General features: G+C 39.4%; 1 long non-coding RNA gene across 9 annotated transcripts; it reads right to left on the bottom strand.

Moving 5' to 3' along the window:
• Nucleotides 1-4,025: 4,025 nt before the first annotated feature.
• On the bottom strand, nucleotides 4,026-25,540 carry LOC148861467 (uncharacterized). Of its 9 annotated transcripts, none has more exons than XR_016095080.1 (8): nucleotides 25,358-25,540; nucleotides 25,185-25,267; nucleotides 24,800-25,056; nucleotides 23,377-24,054; nucleotides 8,407-8,500; nucleotides 5,885-5,975; nucleotides 5,332-5,703; nucleotides 4,026-4,768 (listed from the first exon to the last, which is right to left on the bottom strand). It is a non-coding gene; the product is annotated as an uncharacterized LOC148861467 (long non-coding RNA). The 9 variants fall into 9 exon arrangements; XR_016095078.1 differs by having other exon boundaries at nucleotides 5,332-5,814; nucleotides 5,889-5,975; XR_016095079.1 differs by having other exon boundaries at nucleotides 5,889-5,975.
• Between the last annotated feature and the right edge of the window lie 1,724 nt (nucleotides 25,541-27,264).

Genomic DNA, 27,264 nt, shown 5'->3' with positions numbered 1-27,264 from the left:
AAACATCAGAAAACACCTCATAAGACTCCTCAGTTGAATGGTCTTGTAGAAAGGATGAACAGAACACTGATTGATGTTGACCTAGTTCCTTTGACACATGTGCCACATGTGGTTGAGAATGATGTGGAAGATGATGATCAACATTGTATAGAGGATTTTGATGTTTCCTTAGATGATGATGCAGTTGAACAACACCAAGCTTCTACTGTTCTATCTGATGTTTTACTTCGGAGGTCTACTAGAGACCGATAGCCTTCCACCAGGAATCCTTCTAACCAATATGTTCTTTTGACTGATTATGGGGAAACCTGAATGCTATGATGAGGCTATTGAAAGTGAAAACAAAAATGAGTGGTTCAATGCTATGAAAGATGAGATGAAGTCTTTGTATGACAACAACACCTTTGAATTGGTAGAATTGCCTAAGGCAAAACAACCTTTAAAGAATCGATGGGTTTACAGGTTGAAGACAGAGGAAAACACTTTACAACCATGATTTAAAGCTAGATTGGTTGTCAAAGGTTTCAATCAAAAGAAAGGTATTGATTTTGAAGAAATTTTCTCACCTGTTGTGAAAATGTCATCCATCATGACTGTGTTGAGTTTATCTGCTAGTCTTGATTTGGAAGTTGAGCAGATGGATGTGAAGACGACCTTTCTCCACGGTAACTTGGAGGAAGAAATTTATATGGAGCAGCCTAAGGGTTTTGTAATTAAAGGAAATGAGAATTTTGTTTGCAGGTTGAAAAAGTGCTTGTATGGTCTCAACAGGCTCCTAGACAATGGTACAGGAAGTTCGAGTCTGTCACGATCCAACACGGCTACAGAAAGACTACTTCTGACCATTGTGTATTTGTTTAGAAATTCTTTGATAATGATTTCATTATTTTATTGTTGTATGTTGATGATATGCTCATTGTTGGTCACAGTTGGTTATTTGGGATTGTGCTAGTTGAATATCTACAAGTTTGGTTATTTCACAGTTGGTTATTTGGGATTGTTTTTGGTTGATATTTTGCTTGGGATTGTGCTAGTTGAATATCTACAAGTTTGGTTATTTGAGAGAGAAATAGTTTGTGGATAAACTTGTTTTCTTCCCAACATCCAGTTCAATTCCAATATAAAGCAAATCTAGTCCAATTCATTAAAATGTAAATGGACTGGATTAGATCCAATCTAAACCAAATGAAATATCAAAAATTATATATATAAAAAAGAGAACATATAAAAATTGCAAAAATATATTAACATGAAGAAATGTAAATTGCAAAAGAATACCCTTTTGGCATTGAAAAAGCACTTTTGTAAAAGTATTTTCATAAAACTACTTTGATAAAAGTGTTTTTACAAAAGCACATTTATGAAAGTACATTGTAAAAGTACTTCCATAGAAGTGCTTTTATAAAAGTACTTTCGCATAAGTGCTTTTGTAAGTGTTTTTGTAAAAGTACTTTTTTTAAAGTTCTTTCAAAAAAGCTTCGTAAAAGTGCTTTTATAAAAGTACTTTCACAAAAGTGCTTTCATAAAAGTACTTATACAAAAGTATTTTTATAAAAGTTCTTTCATAAAAGTGCTTTTATAAAGTGCTTTCGTGTAAAAGTGCTTTCATAAAAGTGCTTTTATAAAAGTTATTTCATAAAAGTATTTTTGTAAAAGTGCTTTCATAAAAGTACTTTTCATTTACTTTTGTAAAATATTTTTTGTAAAAGTACTTTTATAAAAGTGATTTTATGCTAATTTTAATTTTGATCTATTCCAAATTAGATAAAGGTTTAACCTCATAATTGGATTATTGGAAATTTGGTTTAGGTTCAATTTAGTCCAATAAGAATATGAATCAATTTATTTTGGATTAGCTCAATCCAATAATTGTAATGAACCATCCAAATCCAATTTGATAAGATTTGGATCGGATTGAATCCAATCCAAACCAGTCGATTGACACCCTAGACAGAAAATCCCATTTGGTAGTTTCATGGGTTTGATCTCGCATCTTCACAATCCAAGGGACTCGAAGGACCACCTCAGCTACTGGGAATATACCATGCATGGTCACAGTAATTTCTTACCGAATGCCTAATATAAGAGGAAGACAATTAAGTTCACAACTAGTAACTATGATTCCGCCACGTTTCTTCCCTTTGCGTGGCTATCTTAAAGATAGATAGATAGAGACTACACCCCATAAAGAACTACGTTGTGCTGTCCAATATGGTAAATGAAAAAAAAAGTTGGAATTTCACACAGACATGGCAACGAACTTGTAATCATAAAGGAACATTGGAGGCCCCGAAGTGATATCCTAGAGGAAGAGACTCCCAATGATCAAGTCAATAAAATGAGAAAGATGGAGGACAAGCTGAGGAACACAGTGAAGATGTGTAAGGTGATGGTGTATTGGAATAGATGGGGATTCACATTAATTTATTGTAGAAAAGTCTTATTCATAAATGGACATATCACTCCCATGTGGTTGAAATCTTAGTCCACTTGGCATTCAATGGTTGACACGTTATATGCGCATAATCAGTGGTAGGCCCACATTGAATGTGCTTGTATTGGTGCTTCGAGATTGGACTCTGGATCTCCTGTCCATAAAAACTCTGCCTACGCCTACCCACAATACACTACCCCCGTGAATTGGAAACATTTCTCCCTGCATGATACCATGCAGAGGATGAGATGTTCTCTATGTGTGGCTGTGATAAACGTGGACAGAGTTCTCGTGGACAGGAGATCCGGACTTGCACCATTTGTCTTACTCCCAAGGGCCAAGTAACGATGGATCTTCAAGTCAGCAGGTCAATTCATCCGAAGGGAGCACGACATGCTGTTGAGGTCCAATGTATGCACGAGGTTGTACTCCAAGTCCAAGGTAAAATAAACGATCGAGTTCAGATTGGCACCCTACATGGACATCTCAAAATGCATTGAGAACATCTTCCAAACTAGGAATGGGGATGGGATGAGCTGTGGGGAAGTGTGGAGCACCGATGTGAATTCGAGATAAATTAGCTCGGTGGGTTTTGGCTGCATCAGTTTGTTTGATAGAAAAATAAGAGAGAAACACAAAATGGTAGGAAATGAAAGCAAAACGTTCATTTGAAAGAAATAGAACTCCTTGATGCCAAACATACGATATGATCCATTGAAGCCATTTGATAAGGTTCATCCCATTGTGATCATTGTCACCATCACATAATCCCACAACCTCCCATTGCATTCGACTGACTCCCAACGGAAATCTCATGATCTACTTGAGGCTGAACTGTTTCACATTTTATCTACTTGATTTTTCTTTTGAAGGCTCTCCCATGCTTTATTTGATTGACTCTTGAATAATCCATTGGGTTTAGTTATTGTTCGAGTGTTACCGGAGAAGGCACTCTTATCTCGATTTCTGGTAATTAATAAAGGTTCTAAATATCAATATAGGCTAATACGCCGGTATCAGTGCTTTTTTATGTTTTATTTTTTTTTTAAATCAATTTAGAGAGATCGGTTTAAGTGCCGACTATCCTCTGAATCTTATATATGGTGAATTTCTTCTTATTATTAGTATTGTAGTACCGTTTTACAGTTGAAGATTGTAATCAAAAATAGAAAAAATAAGTCATTAAGGATTTTGGATTTAAAAAGGTAAAATCATTTTTTATTTTTATTCCAAATGCCTATAATGAATTCATCATTCATGGAAGATGGCCCTAATTTTCAAAGGTTAAGGGCCTTAAAAGTTTATTGCTTTGTCAAAAAAAGAGTACGTGGCTACTTTAATGGCTGAAACTAAAGTTGGGTTGATCACTATACCTCTGAAAATTTTATTATTTAATTATTTTAATAATTAAAAGATAATGCAATAAATCTTTCAATTGTGCAATTTCAGGCCTTTCAGCCGTTAACAAATGGATTCCTCCTAGGCAGTTCAGAATGAATGACTCCACATGATTCCGAAATGGATAGCTTGTAAGATGGACATGCAAAAATAAGAAAGATTTTACACCAGAAGATCAAGAAAATAATTGGAGTTTGTTTGAGAAGAGAGTCAAGGTTTTGCACTCCACATATTTGTATTTCCAAAATGCATACACGATGGTTCGGTAAGAGTGTAAAATACGAACCGGCCATTGTGCCGATTTACAATTGTCCTGTTTGGTTACGTTTCCGGTTTGTTGCAGCGGGAGATGGTGCAGAGGAGAAGACGATCTACAGATGAATACAGAGGAGTAGGGAAGCAGGGGAAGAAGAAGAAGAGAGAAAGAGAGAACGAACAACTGTTCCTCTCCAGCTGGTTGCAGTGGAGATCTGCCTTGGGTTTCACGGAATCCAAGCAACGGAGATCCGACGCCCGCCATACTTTCAGGCACTTACCCCAGGAAACGGAGTAGATTAAACCGTTGCTGATGGCGGGGCCAGAGACAGCGTCAGCGTGTTCAATCCATACCCGTTTCTTGTGATGTCTGACGCGGACGTAGTTCTTCGATAGATGTCGTTGCCACGAGTTGATGTCGTTTGGTTGGGGTTAGCTGTCAGACTCGGATCTCAGAGTCCTGGTGAGCGGTGAAGACCTTCCTTTCCGAAAAAGCGAGACTTAACGGAACCCGAGGCGGCATAGAGTAGGTCACCGGAGACGGCGAGGCAACCAATATAACAGGTAACAGTCCATTGCTTGAGAAGCTGAACCACATTCACTGCCGAAGGAAGGTCGTTAGCCTTTTTTACCTGAGACTTGAGACCCTGCATCTGCACACGTTTTGGTAGCCTTTTTTACCTGCAAAAGAAACAATGGAGATGATTAATAGGAAGAAGGGAACTGTGAAATGTTCTATGCCCTGGTTTTGTGAGAAACAGAGCACGAATGAAGAAGAAGAAAAGCTAAAACTTTCTTGTGGCTGGTTTTATTCTATTAAATGCTCCGTCTCAGGAGGGGAGAAGAGGAGGAACAGGTGGGAATGAGTGAGGGTCTCCTCTCAAGGGTGAGTGAAGACTGAAGAGTTCAGTGAGGAGGGCGCAGTGGATACCGGAGAAAACATCGAGGTAGGTGGCAGCGGTGGAAAGAGAAAAAAAGGGGGGGGGGGGGGAGAACCGGAGAAGCGAGCGGACGATGTAATAAATACGTCGATATATTTATTACATCGATTCTCGATGTAAATTTAAATTAAAATGTAATCTTACATCGATTCTCGGTGTACAATTACATGTTTACCAAACGCTAGTAAAATTAGAATGTAATTTTACCAAACGTTTGTTTTCGGTGTTGCTTTATACTGTAAATTATCGTAAAACTCCACTTAGGGTGATCGCAGCAGAATTGGCGATGAAAGTAAGTTCTACCTGGTTCTTCTGTGCACCGTTTCGACTTTTTTTGAAGCGTGAGAAAAAAAGAGCCGGAGAGAACATTTGAAAACCATTCAGATCTGATAAACTAATCTGGTCCTTTAAACTGCTTCAAAGATTTCTGTTGTTTGCTGAGCTAAATACTTTTTTTGTATCGTGAATACCAGGGAAGATCCATTAAGGCGAAACTTCCGGTTTTAGCTTCTCAGTAGGCTAGAACTTTTATTTTTCTCTCTCTGTCAGTTCTTGCTGAATTTTCCTGATCGATCGTTGATCCGTTTTTCAGCTAGAGTTTCTCGAAGCAAAATGTGTAACATCCTTTAGGGAGAGTTCTAGAGCAGAAACAGAGTAGAAGCCTTTCACTTTACACTGTGACGGCCAAACATCATCAGCGTAAAAATTTAAATCCACCTTGTTCTATTTTCCATGGATCACTGAACCAGCGCCAACTTTTTCATTGGTGTAAAACTGAATTTACACCTGAAACAAACGCATCCTAAAGAAAAGTAGTGTCTAGGGAAAAAAGGAAAATGGATAAGATAAAACATACTTACAGGAGATGCACCATAGGCACCGGCATATGCAGAATTCACATCCATCCCACCTTGATTGGCATCATGTTGTTCTCTTCACTTACTCAGCTGCATGGATGAAGAAAATGAATCTATAGAAAGATTTTAATTAAAATGTAAAAGCCAAGTCAATCTCAAATATTCTTACATTTCCTTTTCTTTTTGGACAAAAGGGACTATAATTGTACATCTCTGGTAAACTTAAAAAGATATAAAAAATATAGTAATTGCAACAGTAAAATGCCTGGTATAACACTGTTGGCACAGAGATGCTCTTTGCTGCCATATTATGGAAGATTCATCAAGTTGGGAGTATTTGTTTTTGAAAATTATGTAGTATTCTGCAGTTTCTTTCCATCCAGATAGACTACAGGAACTGGTATCAAGTGCCAAGTAATCCAGCCAATTCATTCTTTTCTGCTTAGTTCATCAATATGCCAACTGTTAAGGAAATCATGGGTGGATTTTGGAAAGGCCCAGCTTAGCTAAAGATTGACTAGGAAATGAGCCCAGATTTGCATGTTTATAGGACCATACAAAAACAGATGGTCTGCAGTCTCCTGGTCAATATTGCAAAAAGAACAGCTGGTGGATGGAAGGTTTATACCCCCTTCTGATGGGATAGACTTTCATTAGACATTTGCCAGGATGGAAGGTTTATACCCCCACTTCAGATGGAACTTTATGTGACAAAATGGATTTGTAGGGGAAGCTAGAAGTGAGTGTGTAATGACTGATCGACAATTTATGATGCACAAATTTTCCAAAACAAACTTAGAGCATGGAGATCTTGGTAATAACAATGTTAAATGTCCCTTCCCAATTCTCTTCAAATTGGCTTACTGGAGAATCATGGAAGCAACATGGAAATGTTTCATCAGGAAAGAGGGCAAAAAAGTCATGAGGTCCCGGTCCAGCCCAGCGGCCCATGAACATCCCTATAGTAAACTCCATTTATTAAGTGCATATATGGTAAATATGGATAAAAATGAGGTAAAATCACTGTGTTTTCTAATATGATGATAGATTTCTTTTTTTCTTTTTTTTTTCTGATAAATTAATAGTATGATAGATTTCTAAAACAACAAAAATAATTGCATGATTTGGAAAATGGTTTACTATTCAATTTGATTCAACCTTATCTACAATTTACAATTATTTTATCAGTTTCCCTACAATTTACGATATGATTATGATTTCCAGAATGTTGCATTACTGAATGATTTGTCCAAAGTCAAAATCAAGGTTTTGCATTACTGGTCTTTGAGAAAACCAAGATTTTTTTTCATTCTAGTGTTGTAGAAGAAAGGATAAGTTCCAATATTTTCTCTATGTGATGGATAAATCATTGGTAGCCAATGGGATCAATTATTTTTAGTTCTTTTAATGTATAGAGCTGAACATGTATATTTTGTACTGTACATGGTCTCAAATAAAATCCTTGTATATGGGGCTTTTTAAGCACTACTTAATCTTTAGACCAAAAAACTTGCTTCTCCACTACTATACCTAGTAAAAACATCTTCACCTATAAGAAAGGAAAAGAGGGAAAGGTAAAAACTATGTTTCACCAGTCTGCACTCAACTATACAAAAATGCTTTTGGTCCTTGGAGTTGGTTATATGGCATATGAACACTAGAACAATTCTACAACATGACCTTCCTAGACATGCAGAGTCTGCAATGAAGTTGTACATGTGAGAGAAGTTGTTCCTTTTGGAGACACTTGTACATTTAGAGGCCATTTAGTAATGGTTGGAGTGGCTGGACAGCTTGACTAAACGACTAGCTTCTTTGTCTTTCAGCAAATAAATTGTTAAATAGGCTGTGAGCTCCCTAAGGGCAAATGGCATCTTGGGTTGATCACTATACACCTAAATATTTTATTACATGACTCTTTTAGCCACGAAAAGGCAAAGCAATAGGTCATTCAGTTCAGTCACTTTCATGGCCCAAAATTGCAATCCAATAATTTGCCTCGAAGCATCAAATACCAAGCCCATGACTTAATTGGTTGATGTGATGCATGGAACCATTAATGGATTTTGTCCAATTCATGGCCCAAAACAAACATGGAAATCAAGAAAGTAGCTCCAAACATCACATGGTTTATCTTGAATCACATCCCTTGAAAAATTTTCCTCAAACAATCATAAGCATATCAAGAGCAATTAAGGAAGATATTCCCTCCCCAAAAAAGTTTTTTTCTTGAAATAATAATGTGTGCCAAAAGACAGCAATGAAGACAAGTAAACAGATGGGGGAAGAAATTAGAATACCAATCAACCAAAACATCAGACAAAAAGTCAGGCTCAGGACACCACAGATAGTTACAGATGCATGAAGTGAAAGATGTCAAGCTTCCTCCTAAATGTGTCAATGGGAACTAACAGATTTAAGATGACTGAAGGCATCATATCATAAGTGTATGACAGAGAACACTTTGTAAGAGAAAGAAATTAGCTAAAGTGGGTTATAATAACAGAAAGAACCACTATACCTCTTTCTTCATGCCGCTTTTGTCTTTCTCATGGAACGAAGGTACCATCAGCTTTTGCTACAATATCAGGTTTTGTCTTTGCATACTATATCCTCTGCATTTACCACAGATCATCAATCACATTTTATGTAGTGTATTCAAAAAATGAGTTCCACATGCCTTGGGAAGTAGATATGACAGAAGAAAACCAACTCACATAAATTAGAACAGTTGATACATTTTCACCAAAGAAAAAAAAAACAGTTGATACATAGAACAAAAATGAAGAAAAACATGTATGCTAGTGGCATACTCAATTGCATTTAAACTACCAAAACAAAACTCTAAACCAAGAATAACGAGAGGACAGCTTCTACTGATACAAAAATATCAATAACAAACTACTTCAATCAGTAACAAAGCCAATAATGCAATCGACATATTTGAAGCAAAACATAAATATGGCCAAAAAATCATGCAAGAACATGATAACAGTGTAATTGTGTTTCAGTTCAAAATGAAAATGTTAAAAACGTGAAAGAGAAGAGCCTGAGATAAATAATAATTCCATGGCAAACAAGGCAGTTGCATCATCAGTGAATCAATAGCATCATGAATTTTTCATTTTTGAGGAGATACATGATAATCCCTTTACTAAGAACAAAAAACTTTTGAGGGGAAAAATCTATTTGATCCCATTAAAAGAGCTCACATCTTTATAAGTGTTTTCTTGGGGGAAAAATCTCTTCATGTATTATATGTGTTTCTCAGGACAATTTTACCTCATATTTATTAGGGTAAATTACAGATTACCACCCTGTACTTTAGAGGTAGTGACACTTAGGCCCTCGAACTTTCATTTGCGACGAAGACCCCCTGAACTTTCACATTCAAACACTTTGCTGAGGCTTTCCAGACCTAATGTACTCTGAATGATAGACTTCTGAGATGATGGTGACTATTCTGAGACTTTCAGACCCGGGAGATGTTTTCCCTTGGACTTTTCATGGAGAAATAAAAAAAAAATCAAGTAATACCAAATCTGGTAAGGGCTTCTCAGAGGTGCAGTTTTCTGTGTGTTGAAGAATCACCTGCTCCAATATTTCCAGAAACAATGAAACAAATCATTTTTTTTACATGATTCACTGCTGTTTAAAATGTTTGGAGGGATAATATTCCCACCATTTACCACCTCCCCTCCCACCTCTCTGCAGTCTGGTTTGCTGACCTATTTTTGTAGCAAATCAGCCTTCCATAAAACTTTGTTATCATTGATAAGTGATAATTGTCACCTTGGAATAGTTGTTGAAGGATGTATTGCTGTTTCTGGACCATTTTTTGTTACTACCACTGTATTTGGCATTCCAAAGCATACTCTGGTTGTTTATTCTACTCTCCCCTGGATTGTTTAAAGAAGCTTTATGAATTTGTTCCACAGTTGCTGATTCACCTAGACTCATTCTACACTTCTTGTTTACAACATCAGCTCATTGCAGCATCCCTGGGTTGCATGAATTCTCCAAACATAATTATTTAACTGTAAAAGCATTGAAGGTTCAATGTTGCTACACATCTGCGAGTAGTTAAGTTCTAAAACTTCTTAGTGTCATTACTTGGGGGGAGGCAACCCTTCCAGCTTCTTCACTTATTATATATGAAAATGGAGAGGAAATGAAGAACGAAATGAAATAAATGACTCATTAGATTATTCACTTATTAAGAATTCACCTTCATTGTTTCCCCTTCTTTCTTGCTTTCTTCCTTTCTGGTTCGATGTGCACTCCTTTGGGGGGGTTCGCACGACCAGTTACCAGTGAACAAGCATTCGTTCACATTGGTCACCAAATTTTGGCTGTTAGCCATGTTTAATATTTGATATTGATCATGTATATCCAGCACGGTTCACAGAACAAGCAAAGCTAATGAAGCTTTTTCACAGATTGCAGTAGTGTATTCAAAAGGCATTCAGATGTTACTCTATCATAGAAAGTAGCTATGAACAAAAAAAAAAAAACTCCTTCAAGGGAAAAGGAATGTTGATTTTGCACGCTAGATTCGTATCAAAGAATGACATGGTTGTGATTAAATTACTAATTAAAGCAAGGTGAAACATTGGCTTGTCATAGAACTGGAAACCTTGCATTTGCCTTAGCGCATTGGTGGCAGAAGAAACATCCTCGAAGACAACCCAAGCTTGTGTTAGACAGTGTATGCCCTTAGCTCCAATCAGCATGAAGTACATTATGACATTTATTGTAAATGAATAAAGTACATATTTGATTCATGTTATTTTGGTGTATTTCTGTGTAATACCCTTAAACTGGACACATATGAGACTCATGTTAGTTTAGAATCTTCACAGTCGTTAGATAAATCTGGAGAGATTTATCCTACCAAGGCTGACACTGATGTACCACCAAGTTAGTTGGGGTGGCTTGTCTCAGCTGACAGGGTGAGACCTGAGGTACATGCGGTGTGGGTTTTCTTGGAACCCTAAATCGGACCAAAATTTCAGTATTGCCTTGGACCTTGGAGATAGATGGGCAAAACTTGAATGTTACACCTGACCCCTAGACTCGATTATGATATTGCACTAGGTGTCGGACTGGACTATCTTTGATATGCCAATCAATGAGATCCTTAGAGGGGGTCAAAACCTGGGTATGTTGAGACAGTTCAAGAATTCATCTGAGTGGATGATCATAGTGATAGGAAACCCCTTTGTCGGACAAAGTGAATGATTGGGGATGCACTCTCTCTGATGGAAACCTAGATTGCTGGTAGTTGATTTCATATATATATATATATATATATAATGGTTTCAAAATGTTTAAAAAATGTTTTAATTCCCGGGATCCATATGAGTAGAGAGTGCAGCACTGCACCTTGCAGCTGAGGAAGAGGTCCTCTCTTGTCGGGCAGTGTTTGATCATTATGGGCTGAGAGGTTAAGTATAAGACCATTGAGGATTATACCTGATGGGCTAATCTTGCAGCAGATAAGGATAAGGGATCAAGGATTATACCTGATGGGCTTATCCACTAAAAGAGTCCAGATCCAAATAAAGATTTGGATCAAGGAACTCCTAATTTGATTAGGGAGGCTGATCTTTATCTGCAGATAAGGATAATGGATTATCCTTATCCACTAAAAGAGTCCAAATCCAAATAAAGATTTGGATCAAGGAAATCCTAATTTGATTAGGAAGGCTGATCTTTATTTGCAGATAAGATAAGGGATTATCCTTATTACTTAAAGAGTCCATATCCAAATAAAGATTTGGATTAGGAAACTCCTAATGGGATTAACAAAATTTCACTTTTACGCTATAAATAAGAGAACAGGGCAAACCTCCAAAGATACATTCGCTGAATACAGAGAGAAGACAACACAGTTAGACCGCTCTTGCCTTCTGCTCTTTTTCTTCCTCTCTTGCCGCCCCACCCCGTTCGATCTCCAGTTCTTGGATTGGATCAAGATTGGATTTTGATATTGTTTCTTTCCAGAAGAAACAATCTAGAAGTTGTGCTCACTGTCCTATTCGATTCTTGCTGAAGAATCACTAGAAGAACTACTTGTTGATCTTGCCTCACCCTAAGCTGTGTCATCTTCAGTGGAGGGAGGATTTGGTACTCTCTTTGGGTGTGAACACCTACGTTGGGAGGAGCATTCTTGCGTAGATTCCGTATCAGGTATATCCCTTCCTTAATTTGGTTTCAGATTTGGTCTGGTTTGGTTACAAGAACGAACCTTGAAAATGTAGTTTTCTAAATTGGGAATAGGATTCCCGGATTTCCCAAACTTCCTACAGGGTTCGGCCATCCATATGATGAATCTTCCATCCCTTCAGTGGTATCAGAGCCATGTTCAAATCTTGAACCAAATTAGAACTGATTTGAATCTGCGCAAATGGGCAAAAGGTGTTCTACCCGATTTGTGCAGTTAGCGTTTTTCTGGGAATTGGTTCCCAGATTATGGGCAGATGATTTAGAAAATAAATATTTATTATTCAGTGATATTTATAGAATTGTTCTATGAATGTTTCTTAAACATTTGGGTTGCACATGTGATGGAGAACAAATCTTTTTGGTGCCAAGAATGGCACACCCTGCGATTTCTTTTATATTCAATTTGGTTTGTAAATAATTTTTTTTTTTGACAAATTGTATTGGAATTCAATGTGATATAATAATAAAAAATTAGTTTTTTCTATTTTATTTCCATTTGGAGATTGTTGAAGTGCACAATAGAGGAGAAGAAGATTTCGCAGAAACAAGCTCTGCGATCTACAATTTTGTAGATATCAATTCTGCAATCTACGATTAACTGTTCTTTGTAGGTTTGCAAGATATTCAAGAAAATCACAGTGCAGCCCTCTGATTTCAGTTTCTTGATAACTTGAATTAATTTATTTTTCAGATCATTATTCCTGAATTAAATCTTGAATTGGACAGCAAAATTTGGGCAAACTTACACCAGATTTGGTCCAAACTGGTTGGGCCGAATTATTGGTTTGATGGGGTTGGTTTTTCTAACCCTAATTCAATTTATACCAGAGGGTTGATGGCCCACTTCAAGTTTTAATTCGGCTCACCTCTGTAAAAACCTAACTTTAATATGATAAAACTGAATCAGCCCTGATTTAGCTACAAAGGCTGAATTGCTTTTTGCAGTACAACCCATGTATGAACCTAACTTTAATATGATAAACCTAATTAATAAGGGTTTTACAGATATTTTAAATGATTGGATCAATTTGTTTCATGCATGTGATGTATGGATGTATGATGTGCTACGCACATGGGCCATAAGTACTTGACCCATGATTATTTCGATAACGGCTCTTTTGCACACCATGGCTGAATGCACATCATTGCCATGATGTCCATAAGATCATTGGATGATCTCCCCGTTTGGTGGGCCCTACATCAGCTTCCTCCCAAAGAGGAATCGTGCGGAACCCTAGCCGTTTAGGGCCCATTTAAATCTGACTTTGAGAAAGTCAATGGGAGCCACTTTGGTTTGACCTAAATAAAACTAGGGCATAATATTTCATTCCCTCAACTGAAATATGAGTGCATGTGATAGAGAGATTCATATGATGAACTCTCTAAGGGCTTTCCATCATTAACATGAAAATGGGTCCTTCAATAATGAGGAGATGCACCATAAAATTGGACTATCCATTTGTTGTTGGATCTATTGGATTGTTTCATAAGATGATAGGGGCGTCATAGACCGATGTGGGAGGGGCCTATACTAAAATGGAAGACTCTCTCACGGTACCTTGGCGTTCACGAATATGATGGGTAAACACCCACTGGACAGAAAGGTTTAACCTAAAATGGCAATGAACCTTGTACGACAGAGGCCAAAGGGAAAACTCATGAGATGAGTGGATGTGATCCTTCACAGAAGGTGGTGGGGTTATGCAGCTGAAACAGTTGGCTCCATGCACTGTATGTGGTTTCACACATTTCCAAAGACGGAGTTCACAGTCTCTGTCACTGAGATAGGAGGGAAATCTTAGAAATGAACAAATGGAAATGGAACATAGATTAAAAGCCATATTTATGTAGATAACATGAAACAAATCGGGTTGTGGACTAATATTTGCTTTGCCTTTTATTAGAAATGGCAAACGGACAATTCGCCAGACTATTGGACGATAATAAGCTTAAGGGTCCAAATTACACTAACTGGTATCATAACCTTATGCTAGTTCTGATGTCTGAGAAATTGGACAAAGTTGCTAAGAACCCAGCTCCGAATCATCTGGGTGATAGGGCTTTTGAGGCCCGCAGAAGGTAATATCAAGAATGGGAAGAGAAAAACACTTGCCCGGTGCTATATCATAGCCTCCTTAGACAATCGGATACAACGACAATTCGATCAGAACGAAGTGTCCAAAGATATCTTGGATAGTCTAAGGACAGCGTATGAAGAGTAGAATCGTTCTACTCATCAGAAGGTCCTAAGGCAGTTTATGACCACAAAAATGTCCAAGAACCAACTAGTTCATGACCATTGTCTTAAGATGATGGGATATATCAATGAACTTAAGGCTCTTGGATCTGGGCTAGATCATGTCACCAAAGTTGATGCCTTCCTGAACTCTTTGCCTCCTTCCTTCAATCAGTTCATAATGAATTACAATATGAACAAGCTAAATGTTAGCCTTCAGGAACTCAGCAATATGTTGTGGAGGGCCGAAGAATTGATAAATAAGGATGAGCCCATTACCATGCTTGTTGAAGGTGGCAAATCGGGCAAGAAGAAGAGGAAGGAAAAGAAGAAATCTCAGAAGAAAACTAACAAGCCTAAAAAACGGAGGAAGGACAAGGCATCAGATGTCTGTCACTTCTGCAAACAGATCAACCACAGGAAGAGGAACTGTCCTCAGTACCTGGAGACCAAGAAACAAGGTAATTTTGAATCCTTTGTCATAGAAACCAATATGTTGGTGACTTTTGCTTCCTGGTGTATTGACTATGGGGCTTCTACTCATGCATGTAACACATTGCAGGGGTTCAGGACAAGAAGAAGGCTGAGTGACGGTGAAGTGATTTTTTACTTGGGGACTTTTGCAAGCGTTGCAGCTACAACCATAGAAACTATAGAATTGTATTTTAGAGAAGGAATAATAATATTAAAAGATTGTCTTTATGTACCCAATTTGAGAAGAAATTTGATTTCTGATGCAGCATGATCTGGGCACTCCTAGCTGGATGAAACTTGGCTCCTAGCTGTGATAGACGGCACCTGAGATGAAGAGGAACGTGAAGGATTCCCGGGGAGCTCTCCCAGCGGGAACACTCCGATGGTTAAGTTAGAATTCTAAGGAAAACTCAAAGAAAACACAGAGTTAAGAGTGTTGAAAGTGCTAGCTTCAATACCTTTGCTTTGTGAGGGTTAGGGTCCTCTTATACCGGAGCTCAGTCACATCAGGCATAACCGCCACTACCCTAGCCGTTACTGCCAAGGCTGAGGTGGCAGGTGCAGGTTGCTACTGCAGGCTACTGCTGCAGGGTACGGACTTGCCATGCTTTTTAGAGACGGCAGGCACAACGCCGCCTGGCAAGGGATGCGGGCACTGCCACCGGATCCGACAGGTACTGATGTCAGGCGGATCTCCCCTGTAGGCTGCTGAGCTACTTTGCACCGAACCGCCTGGGGCTGGTTTACCTTGCATCGAGGTGCTGAGGTTCGCCGAGGTGCTCGCACTAGAGGCAAGCCTTAAGCAAGTACAAACAGGAGTTTCGACGGTGCTGTCTAGAGGTGTTTCTCCCGAGGGACACTTAGCCAAAAGCTAGGGTGCTCCCTTCTTAGGAAGGGAGAGCTCGGAGCCCCTTAGGAGGAGCTCGGTCTCAAGGGGAGCTCGGGTCCCTTTGCACGGGGGGAGCTTAAGGCGCTCCACCCTCAGGCTTGGGGCAAGTTGGGCCTTGCTTCTCGGTGAGTTGTCACACCCGCCGAGTCGTTTGGTCAGGCCTCAGTGAGCTTGTTACGTCGAGTTGTGGCCAGGCTATCGCGCTGAGTTGTCACTTATGCCAGGTCATGTCCACATGTCCCCGTGCTACGAGGTCGGGCCAAATCACCCTACATCAATTGTTTCAAAACTGTATGTGAATGGTTATTCTGTTATCTTTAGTAATGTGATTACTATCAAAAGGAATAACAAATTCCTCGCATATGGAGAACTTGAGAATAGTCTCTATGTTCTCCATCATTCTCTGGAAACAAATATAACTGAAACTACGTCGGATAATAACCCCAAGAAAAGAATCCGTGATACAGTTAATCCCATGTGCCTGTGGCATTACTGACTTGGCCACATTAATATAGATCGTATCACAAGGTTGGTAAAGGATGGTCATTTGGATTTTCTAACTATAGAAGATCTCCCAACCTGTAAACCTTGCCTTCAGGGTAAGATAACGAAACGATCATTTAACGGTAAGCTTGAAAGATCAACAGGCACGCTAGACCTTATACATACTGATGTATGTGGTCCCGTGAATGTTAGGACACGTAACCAGCACGTTTATTTCATAACATTTATTGATGATCACTCTCAATATGGTTACGTGTACGTAATGAGACACAAGTCTGAATCCTTTGAAAAGTTCAAAGAGTTCAGGCAAGAGGTCGAGAAACAGTTGGGAAGACACATTAAGGCCCTTCGATCAGATCGAGGAGGTGAATATCTCTCTGATGAATTCAGGGACTACTTAAAGGAAAATGGGATAGTATCACAACTAGCCCCTCATGCTACACTACAGTTAAACGGTGTGTCAGAGAGGAGGAACTGGACTTTATTGGATATGGTTCGATCACTTCTCGTACACTCGGAATTACCCATATCCTTTTGGGGTTACGCATTGGAGACTACGATATACGTGCTAAACCGGGTTCCAACCAAATCTGTTCCGAAGATCCCTATGAGCTTTGGACCAATAAGAAACCAAGTGCGAAACACTTGAAGATTTGGAGTTGTCCAATACATGTTAAAAGAACAAGTGCTGACAAATTGGAATTTAAAACCAGTCGTTGCCTATTTATAGGTTACCCAAAAGGCTCTGTAGGGTATTTATTCTATGCCCCAGGACAGCAGAAGGTGTTCTGTAGTCGAAATGCTCATTTCTTGGAGGAAGATTACATCCTGAACAATCATCGTTAGGAAGTTGTTTTTGATGAGGAGAGCTCAGGAGTAGTAGGAGATGTCCCACAAGCTCCAGTTAATAACCAACCTAGGAGATCTACCTGGGCATCCAAGCCTCTAGTTCGTTGCGACTATGACCAAGAGAGTTACTTGGTGGAAGCCACGACCAGGGAGAAGGATCCCGTGACTTATACAGAAGATATGTTGGACATAGATTCCTTGAAGTGGGTAGATGCCATGAGAGATGAGATTGACTCAATGGAGACCAATGGAGTCTAGACTCTGGTAGATCCGCCCCCTGAAAGCAATTGATTGCAAATGGATCTATAAGAGGAAGAATGGCCTCGATGATAAGGTTGAGACCTAAAAGGTTCGTTTTGTGGCAAAAGGGTACACTCAGAAAGAAGGAATCGATTATGAAGAAACATTTTCGCCCGTGGCCATGCTTAAATCCATTAGGATACTGCTAGATGTAGCAGCATACCATGACTACAAGATTTGGCAAATGGATGTCAAAACCGCATTCTTGAATAGAGATCTTACCGAAGCTTGCTTAAGTCCATATATTGATTGATTAAGTTTACATACCATGTGTTCCTGACCTGTAACTATGAAACCTTGCGGTTGCTGCATATATGGACTTATAAGGTTACGTTCTTGGTTTTATATGTAAACGACATTCTACTCATTGGGAATGATGTAGGAATGTTGACTATGGTGAAAGTATGGCTTTCGCAGCAATTTTCCATGAAAGATCTTGGAGAAGCCTCTTATATTTTTGGACTTTGACTCTATAGAGATAGATTAAAGAGGAAAATAGAATTATCCCAATCTACTTATATTGACAAAATAGTCAAGAGATACAGTATGGAGAACTCCAAGAAAGGAAATGTTCCTTTCAGGCATGAAGTCACTCTCTCCAAGGGTATGTCTCCCAAGACACCTGAGGAGATTGAGGGCATGAAGGAAGTTCCCTATGCCTCTACCGTAGGGAGCATCCATCATGTATGCCATGCTGTGCACTCAGCCAGACATTGCTCAGGCCGTGAGTGTGTTAAGTAGATACCAATCTAACCCAAGACAAGAGCATTGGACCGCTGTGAAAAACATACTGAAATACCTTCGAAGGACAAAAGAGTTTTGTCTAGTATTCGATGGTAGTTCACTATAGATTGTCGGGTATACTGATATCGACTGCCAGTCAGATCTTGTTAGAGTTAGCCGAATAAGGGTAGATTAGTCATCTCACCTTGGTTAAGTTATGAGCTTATGTGGCAGTCTTATTAGAGATTCTCTGTCCCATACTTAACTAGGGGCAGTTTAGTCCTTGTACATTTAATTAGAAGCCTAATCACTATTAAGAGGTCCATTGATAGGGTTTAGCTATCAAGTTCGATAGTTCTTTTATCTTCTTCTTCTTTTCTTCTCTTTCTTCTTCTCCTTACTGGTTCGGACTACTGTTGCTATAGTAGCTACAGTAGCTACAGTAAAAACATGGTATTAGAGCGTGAGTTCGTGACATGTTTCAGTTCGTGACAACTTCAGTTCGTGCTTCAGTTCTCTCCTTTTCTTCTCTGGGCTGTCAATGGAGAAAAGTAGTTCGTCCCAGGCCTAAAACATCACAACTCTTTTTTTTTCTGGTGCACAGAACCTTCTTTCCTAAGAAAACAACTTCAGCAGTGAATGGTTGGCTGAAGCTCTTAAACGAAGGTTGGTTATCTCTCCTCTATGTGCTGTTGGTATTTCTGGGTTGAAAATCTTTAAGAACTTGAGAGGGCTGATCAGAACCTAGAGAACTAGGTTGGTTGTTGCCCTGGTTCTTGGAAAAATTGCAAGAACAGGCTGTGTTTACAGTGACCAAATGGTGTAAGGGCTGCTACTGTAGGTGGCCGAATGGTGCAAGGTGTAATGCAATGGTACTAGTTGAGTTTTTGTTGGTCTTGTGGTGCCCTCTTAAAAGCATTAAACCAGGTCTGTATTGTGTGTGACAGCTATGGCTGTGTGGTGGTGCTTGTAATGCACAAACTCTTGATAGAAGTGGTGGTGTGACAGCTAGTTGAGTTTTTATTGAGTAGTTGTAAATGAGCTTGCATGTGGTTAGTATGTGCTGAATTAATGTCGGTGTAGTCTGTGTTTTTATTTTGTGAAATCGGTAGTGGTGTGGATAAGAACAAAGGCGTGTGTATCTATCATTGTGTTTAGGGACTGTTGTAGGTTCTGGAACATCAAACTCTTGACAACAACACTTAGTTGGTGATTGGGAATTCAGATTAGAGGCAGCATTAAAGAGTATCATGGCAGCAATGGGAGATGGCTGTAGTGATCAGAAACCTAGTGTGGTGGTTTCCTCTGACTATCTAGGTGTACAGATGACCTCAATTAAACTGAATGGTGAGAACTATGTTCCATGAGCCAGGTTGGTGGAAGTTTTTCTCAAGGCAAAGAGAAAAGTGAAGCATGTGAAAGAAGATAAACCACCGGATGACTCTCCAGGGTTTGATGATTGGGAAGAGGAGGATGCTCAAATCAAGACATGGCTATGGAACAGTATGAAACCCAAAATAGGTGCCAACTTCATGTTCTTAGATACAGCAGCTAAGGACATATGGGAACATGCCAAAAGCTATATTCAGGGCAAGATAATACTACAAGGGTATATCAGCTCTATCAGGAGTACTTTGGTCTGCAACAAGGAAATAAAACCCTAGAAGAGTACTATGCCAGTATGAAGAACCTCAGAAATGAACTCAATGTCTATCATCCTCTCACTCCAGATGTTAAGGTTCAGCAACAACAGAGGGAACAACTAAATGTCACAAGGTTCTTAGTGGGGTTGAAATCAGAGTATGAACCAGTTAGAGCCCAAATATTGGGGGGCTCTACCCTTCCTACACTTGAGGAAGTGTTTGCTCGGCTTTGCAGGATTTCTTTGGGACAGATAGAGAATCCCACACAGTCTGATAGATCAGCTTTTGTAACAGTCAGAGGAGGTAGACGTGGTACGAAAGGGGGAGGACATGCCTCCCGAGGAAGTCGTGGTGGTTCCATATTTGGCCGTGGTGGTGGTCGTGACTCAGGGGGAGGCCGTGGCAAAGAAAAAGGCACCTCTACAAGGAAGTGTACACACTGTGGCAGGGAAGGACATTCCGTAAATTTCTGTTATGATCTTCATGGCCGCCCTCCCTCTAAATGGGCCAATCATGCTATTGCTGGTGGGGGTGATGTCAGTGATGATCAACAGGCAGATCTAACTCTTTCCACATCTACATCTGTTTCCGGAAGGGAGATGGTGAGTGTACAACGTGATGAGTATGAGTGGTTCCTTCAGTCCACTTCACAGCACACTACTGCTACTCTTGCCCACTTAGGTATAGTTTGCCTGTCATCTAAAACCTCTCCTTGGATTATTGACTTTGGAGCCTCTGATCACATGACCGGGACTCCAGGTGTGTTCTCTTCTCTCTCTGAAACTTCCACATGTCAAACCGTTACCCTTGCCAATGATTCCTCCTCTCCCATCTGTGGTGTTGGCAATGTTGATATGGCTTCTCTTTCTTTATCATCTGTTCTATAATGGTCGTGAATATTTTCTAACTTCCTTTCAACAGTATTTAGAACAGCATGGCATCATTCATCAAACTTCTTGTGCATCCACTCCTCAACAAAATGGGGTCGCTGAACGGAAGAACCGTCATCTCCTTGAAACAGCTCGGTCTATTCTTCATCATATGAGTGTTCCTAAACAGTTTTGGAGTGATTCTGTACCTACTGCGTGTTTCCTCATTAACCGGATGCCCTCCTTTATTCTTCATGGTCGGTCTCCCTTCTCTATCTTGTTTCCCACCTTGTCTCCATTTCCATTAACACCTTGTATCTTTGGCTGTGTGTGCTTTGTTCACAATCTGAGTCCTGGAATAGACAAGTTGGATGCACGCTCCATTAAGTGTGTCTTTCTTGGCTACTCTCGGACTCAAAAAGGGTACAAGTGTTACAATCCCATTACTCAAAAGTGCTATGTTTGTCCTGATGTCACCTTTTTTGAGTCTGTTCCCTTCTTCTCAGGAACTGAAGCATCTTTGTCTCCACCTTTACTTCATCTTCCTCTTCCGGTCAGTGATCCCGTTCCGGGTGCTCCTGTTGGAGTTGACTCGTCATCTCATCCAGTGCAGATCCCTACTGAACGACCACCAATTTGGCAAATGTATACACGTCGAACGACACCGGCCCCTCCTCCAGCTTCTACCTTGTCAGTGGATCCTGTTGTTTCTCCTATTGCTGAACCTTCAGGACTTGACCTACCCATTGCCTTACGGAAAGGTAAACGTAGTTCTACTCTCCATCCCATTTCCAATTTTGTTTCAGTATCTCGCCTTTCCACCTCACATCGCCAGTTTGTTTCACTATTGTCATCTATTTCCATACCTAACAATGTCCAAGAGACTCTTAGTTCACTTGGGTGGAGGCAGGCAATGGAGGAGGAACTCTCTGCTCTTCAGCATACTCACACGTAGGAGCTCACTACTCTTCCCCTTGATAAGCATGTTGTGGGTTGTAAATGGGTGTATACTGTTAAATACTTGCTAGATGGTAGTGCGGAGCATCTGAAAGCCAGACTTGTTGTTAAAGGGTATTCACAGTTGTATGGAGTGGACTATATGGAGACCTTCTCTCTAGTGGTTAAGATCAGCTCTGTCCGTGTGTTAATTTCCCTGGCAGTTATGTATGATTGGCCCTTATTTCAACTTGACATAAAAAATGCCTTCCTTCATGGTGACCTTATAGAGGAGGTATATATGGAGCAACCACTTGGGTTTGTTGCTCAAGGGGAGGCTGGTAAGGTGTGCAGACTGAAAAAGGCAATTTATGGGTTGAAACAATCGCCTCGTGCTTGGTTCGGGAAGTTTAGTGAAGTGGTGAAGAATTTTGGAATGAAACAATGCCAGGTTGATCACTTAGTGTTTAACTATGACTCAAAAGCTGGAAAGATTTTATTAGTGGTCTATGTGGATGATATTGTCATAACTGGCAGTGACAAATTGGGGATCGACAAACTAAAGGTCTTTCTGCAAAATCATTTTCAAACAAAAGACCTTGGGACATTAAAAAGGAAGTGAACCTGAAAGCTTAATGGGCCTAAAGCCCATTCTGAACTTGGTTAATTAGATTAATTAAATAGGGGCGGATCTGGGATTTGGATCAGCAGATAAGTAAAGGAGTCTAGATCCAAATAAAGATTTGGATCAAAGAACTCCTAATTTGATTAGGAAGGTTGATCTTTATTTATAGATAAGGATAAGGGATTATTCTTATCCACTAAAAGAGTCTAGATCCAAATAAAGATTTGGATCAAGGAACTCCTAATTTGATTATGAATGTTGATCTTTATCTGCAGATAAGATAAATGATTATCCTTATGACTTAAAGAGTCCATATCCAAATAAAGATTTTGATTAGGAAACTCCTAATGGGATTAGCAAAATTTCTCTTTAAGGCTATAAATAAGAGAGCAGGGCAAACCTCTAAAGACACATTCATTGAATACAGAGAGAAGACAATACAGTTAGACTGCTCTTGCCTTTTGCTCTTGCCGCCCCACCCTATTCGATCTCTAGTTCTTGAATTGGATCAAGATTGGATCTTGATATTGTTTCTTGCCAGAAGAAACAATCTAAAGTTGTGTTCACTGTCCTATTCGATTCTTGTTGAAGAATCACTAGTTCTTGGTGAAGAACTACCTGTTGATCATGCCTCACCCTAAGTTGTGTCATCTTCAGTGGAGGGAGGATTTGGTACTTTCTTTGGGCGTGAACACCTACGTTGGGAGGAGCATTCTTGCGTGGATTCCCTATCAGGTATATCCCTCCCTTAATTTGGTTTCACATTTGGTCTAGTTTGGTTAAAGAATGAACCTTGAAACCAAACTTTTCTGCCGGGTTCGACCATCCATATGATGGATCTCCCATCCCTTCAGTTTGCCCTTTGAGTTTCAGAATTTTGAATGCTAAAACCTCTAATACCTTCCTAAATTGAGAGAAAACAGCGAACAGTTTCTCAAGCTTAGGAATTTAAGCAATTTGTAGAAAATTAAATTTAGATAATATAGTCCAAAATTGGCAAATAAGGAGTGAGAAAGAAGGTTCGGGAGTCTAAGACAACCTTGCTAGCTACAAACCTAATAGAATCTAAGGTGAAAGCTTCATCCTTCATAGACAAACAGAAATTCGCCTTAATCAAATAAACTCCCTTTGTGCGTCGTGTATCTGTGTGTTTGTGGAGTACAGAAATGAACTCCCTTTTGTGTGTCGTGTGGGAGTAATAGGGAAGGAACTGACCTTCGAGTTTGATTTTCTCATTGAGATTATTGATGTAGATGGTCGTATTGGGAGGAATCTCGCCTGTGCTCATATCTGCAACCAAACTACTGCCGTGCCTCTGCTTCTTCCTGCCATAATATGAAGAGAGAGAGAGAGAAGGGGGAGGTCTTGATCTCCCATCGTCTATCCCCTAATTGGAACACGTCGCCTTTACCGCCCAAATTTGAAACTGATAGAAAACCCTTTAACGGCAAGATGGACACCAAAATTTATGAAAAACAATTATGTAAAGCCAATATCCTCTCCACTGCGAGCTGCTCTCTTTCCCTCCCTCCTATTCTCTTCCCCTTTCCCCCCACCGCCCCCCAACACCCTCACCGACATCAATAGCATGAGAAACCCCTTCACCAGTCGTAAAAGCCCTGCAACCATCTGTTATCTTGCGGTTGAAACTTGTCAACTGAGCTAGGTCTGAGAGTAAAAGATGACCCTATAACCCTAGCTTCACCGCTGCTGCCATCTTGCCGCTGAACCTTATCAACTGAGCCGAGTCTCGGAGTAAAAGAGGACCCTGCAAACCGAGCTACATCGCCGCTGCCATCTTGCCATTGAAACTTGTCAACCGAGCCGGGTCTCAGAGTAAAAGACGACCCTGCAGACAAAGCTCCATTATCGTTGCCATCTTGCCGTGTAAACCTGTAACTGAGCCGCATGTCGTAGTTAAAAGTCGAAGCGGACATATTTCGGTTAATTATGGAATATTTCAGTTAATCTGATTTGGGGGACTCCAAACTCCAGTATTTGGAGTTTATGGGTTGGGTTCGGTCGGTTTACGAATGTTTTTTCAATCGATTTGACCTGGTTGGGTTAATTATAAATAAAATCGAAACCCACCATCTATTAAGTTTGGGTCGGTTTCGGTTTCAATCAATTCCGAACTTGCACAGTGTATGTGAAGACAAAGTACTAATATTATATATAATATTTTAAAATATATTTTATAAAAATATATATACAAATATATCAAAATATATATTTTTTAATCTCTAGAAATATATATTTCAGAAATATATATCTAATATATTTCAGAATATATATTTTTCCAGATATATATTTATTATTTAAAACTAAAATATCTATATTTAATAAATATTTTTTTAGAATATATATTTTCTCACATAACTTGGTTCGATTTCGGTTTTCACATACAAAAACCGAAATGGAACCGAATTATCGATTTGTTTATCTTTACAACCCAAAACCGACAAATAATGAAGAAAAACCGACCAATTCAGGTTTGATCGGGCCGAATTAGTCGATTTGGATTTATTTGTGAACAGCCCTAATTAAAGCTGAAATTTGAACTGGTATATCTGTGATTTGAAATTCAACGGATTCAATTTTTAAGCTACCTAACAAAAGCTCCATTGTTAATGCCTACCATTGCCTTTGCCATCTTGCTGTTGAAACCCTGCAATTGAGTCGCATGCCATAGTTAAAGACAACCTTGCAACCGAGCTCCATCACCTCCGCCATCTTGCTGTTGAGCTGCAATTGAGCCTGTTCCCATAGAAGCTAGTGGAGGTGTTATATGAATTGTTGGTGTGGTGTATATGGGGTGGACTTAGTTTTGTCTTCATCATGAGTGTCAAGAAGCTCTGGATTCACATTCCCAAGCGCCTGCTTCTTAAAATAACACTGTAATTGTTTCAAGTAGCAAAGTCAATCAGCACCCCAAATAAATTGTGCCTAGATAAAAAGGCTCGAATGGTATAACCATAAACTTCAGCAGAGGACAGACAAAAAATGGTGCCAAAGTTTATTACCTAGGGAAATCCGTTTCCAGAATCAGAGATGAGGACATTGTAAGGGATGTTGTCATCTTAAAGGCGGATACAAGATTTGGATACTACATTAGATAAATCAATCAGGGTTTTGCTGCCTTCAAACAATGAAGTAGAAGCCTCTCTCATGATGTAGAATAATGAAGGAACCTTACCGTCGCCATCACCGATGGTTGAGGAGGAGAAGAGAAGAGAAGAAATGAAAAAATTGCAGCGGCATCTCTGACAGCGGTAGAGATTCGTTGTGTGTCGATGAGGGTGAAGAAGCATGGGGAGGGACTAGCGAAGAGAAGAGAATAGAAAGGAAATGAAAAAAAAGCAGGTTAATTGAATTTGATAATATTTTTGGAGTCCAGACTGTCGTTAAGTCTTGATTTCGTCTGTTTCAAACAAAAGAGGGAGAGGGAGGTGTGTTGGGATCTTATTGGTTAGGACATAAAAAATTCTGTCCCCAGGGGACAGACGATCCGAGCTCCTCTCGGGGACCTGATGGAGTTCGGATCGTATGTCCCCAAGGGACAGAAAATTTTTTGTCCGATACTGTTTTACGACGTCATGTTCTCCCACTTATTTTGAAACTAATGGAATTAGATGCACATGTAACATGGATTTTGGAAGAGAATGCTACAATGAAGAAAAAATAAAGGTAGAGGTATTTGATTAAATTTGGCAAGATATTAAGACAATTTTTATTGATTTTAATTCTATCTGAGTATAAAATTATTTGGGGGTGTAATGCTAAGATGATTTTCTCTATAAAAACAACTTATTTGTTGAATTGCTCTTCTATTCTTGACCTAAATGGTACCTTTAATTGGCTGGATAATATTCGAAACATCAAATGCCTCCCAAAGATGAAGACTTTTCTCTTTTTCCATATTAACAGTAGGTTTCCTACTAAATGTCATCTAAGAAAAAGAGGATATAACATCGATGGCTCTTATAGCTTTTGTGGGGATGAGAGTATACTGATCATATTTTTAAAAATTGTGCCCACACAAAGCAAATGTGGCTTACATTAAACACTCCCCTGGAGGAACCAAATGAGAATTAAAATTTAAGTGATTGGTGGACAAGGGTCGGCAGTAAAAAGTAAAACAAGATTTTTTTAGTAAAGGAAAAACAAGTTTTTGTTATTTGGGTTGTCTTGAAAAATAGAAACTCGAAAACTTTCAATAATGTTTCAACTCCCATTCCAGTTATTTTGGAACGGGCTCTAGATATGTTTTTAGAGTTTCTTGATGGGAGCAAAGATAAAGACATTGCCTGAATGGACTAGTGTGGAAACTAATTATTTGGAGTGCTCTAAAATTTGACACTATTAAAATAAACTTTGATGCTTCTCGTAACAATGATAGAATATGTTTTGTGGCTAGTATTGTTCGTGACCATCTTGATCAGGTGCTAACGGTTAAAGCATATAAACTTGGCACCTATACCATCAACCAAGCAGAAGCATGGGCTGCATGGGAAGCAAACTTTCAAGCGACAAACTATAGGGAGCATCCTATTATAATTGAGGATGATTCATTATTGGTCATCTCGTGCCTCAACAAAAAGGTGAAAGTTCTTTAGAATTTGAAAGTTATCATTTCTTATTGCTTGAGGAGGAGAGTCATTTTTGAGAGAAGTTGACCAGGTGGCAAATTTGCTTGCTCATGAAGCTCTTTCTTCTTCTACCCTTTCCCTATATTTTTTGATCAACTCCCTCCCCCGTTCCCTTCTTCTTATTTCTTCTGCAGATTTTTTGGGACGTACTACCCCCGTTGTGTATAATACACTTTCTCTTTTCAAAAAAAAAAAAACAAAAACAACAAAAAAAAAATTGTTTAACCCCTTTTCCCTTTTCATTCCATCGTTTGGTCATTCCCGCCCGAATTCTCTTCTTCTCCCTCCCCTCTCCACCCACCGCCCCTTCATCAGAGACGAAGCTACATCTGAGCCACTACAAATCTCTCTCTCTTCTCTTTTCCTCCCTCCCCACTAACATGCTGTGTCGCGACGCGAATCACAACCCATGTCTTTCCTGGATGATAACACCAGTTGTTGATCCCTACGGGGG

Source organism: Nelumbo lutea, chromosome 4 (assembly GCF_056320005.1).
Source record: "Nelumbo lutea isolate HS-2025 chromosome 4, American lotus-T2T, whole genome shotgun sequence".
NCBI classification, from domain to species: domain Eukaryota; kingdom Viridiplantae; phylum Streptophyta; class Magnoliopsida; order Proteales; family Nelumbonaceae; genus Nelumbo; species Nelumbo lutea.
This window is presented reverse-complemented; position numbering and strand designations above follow the sequence as displayed.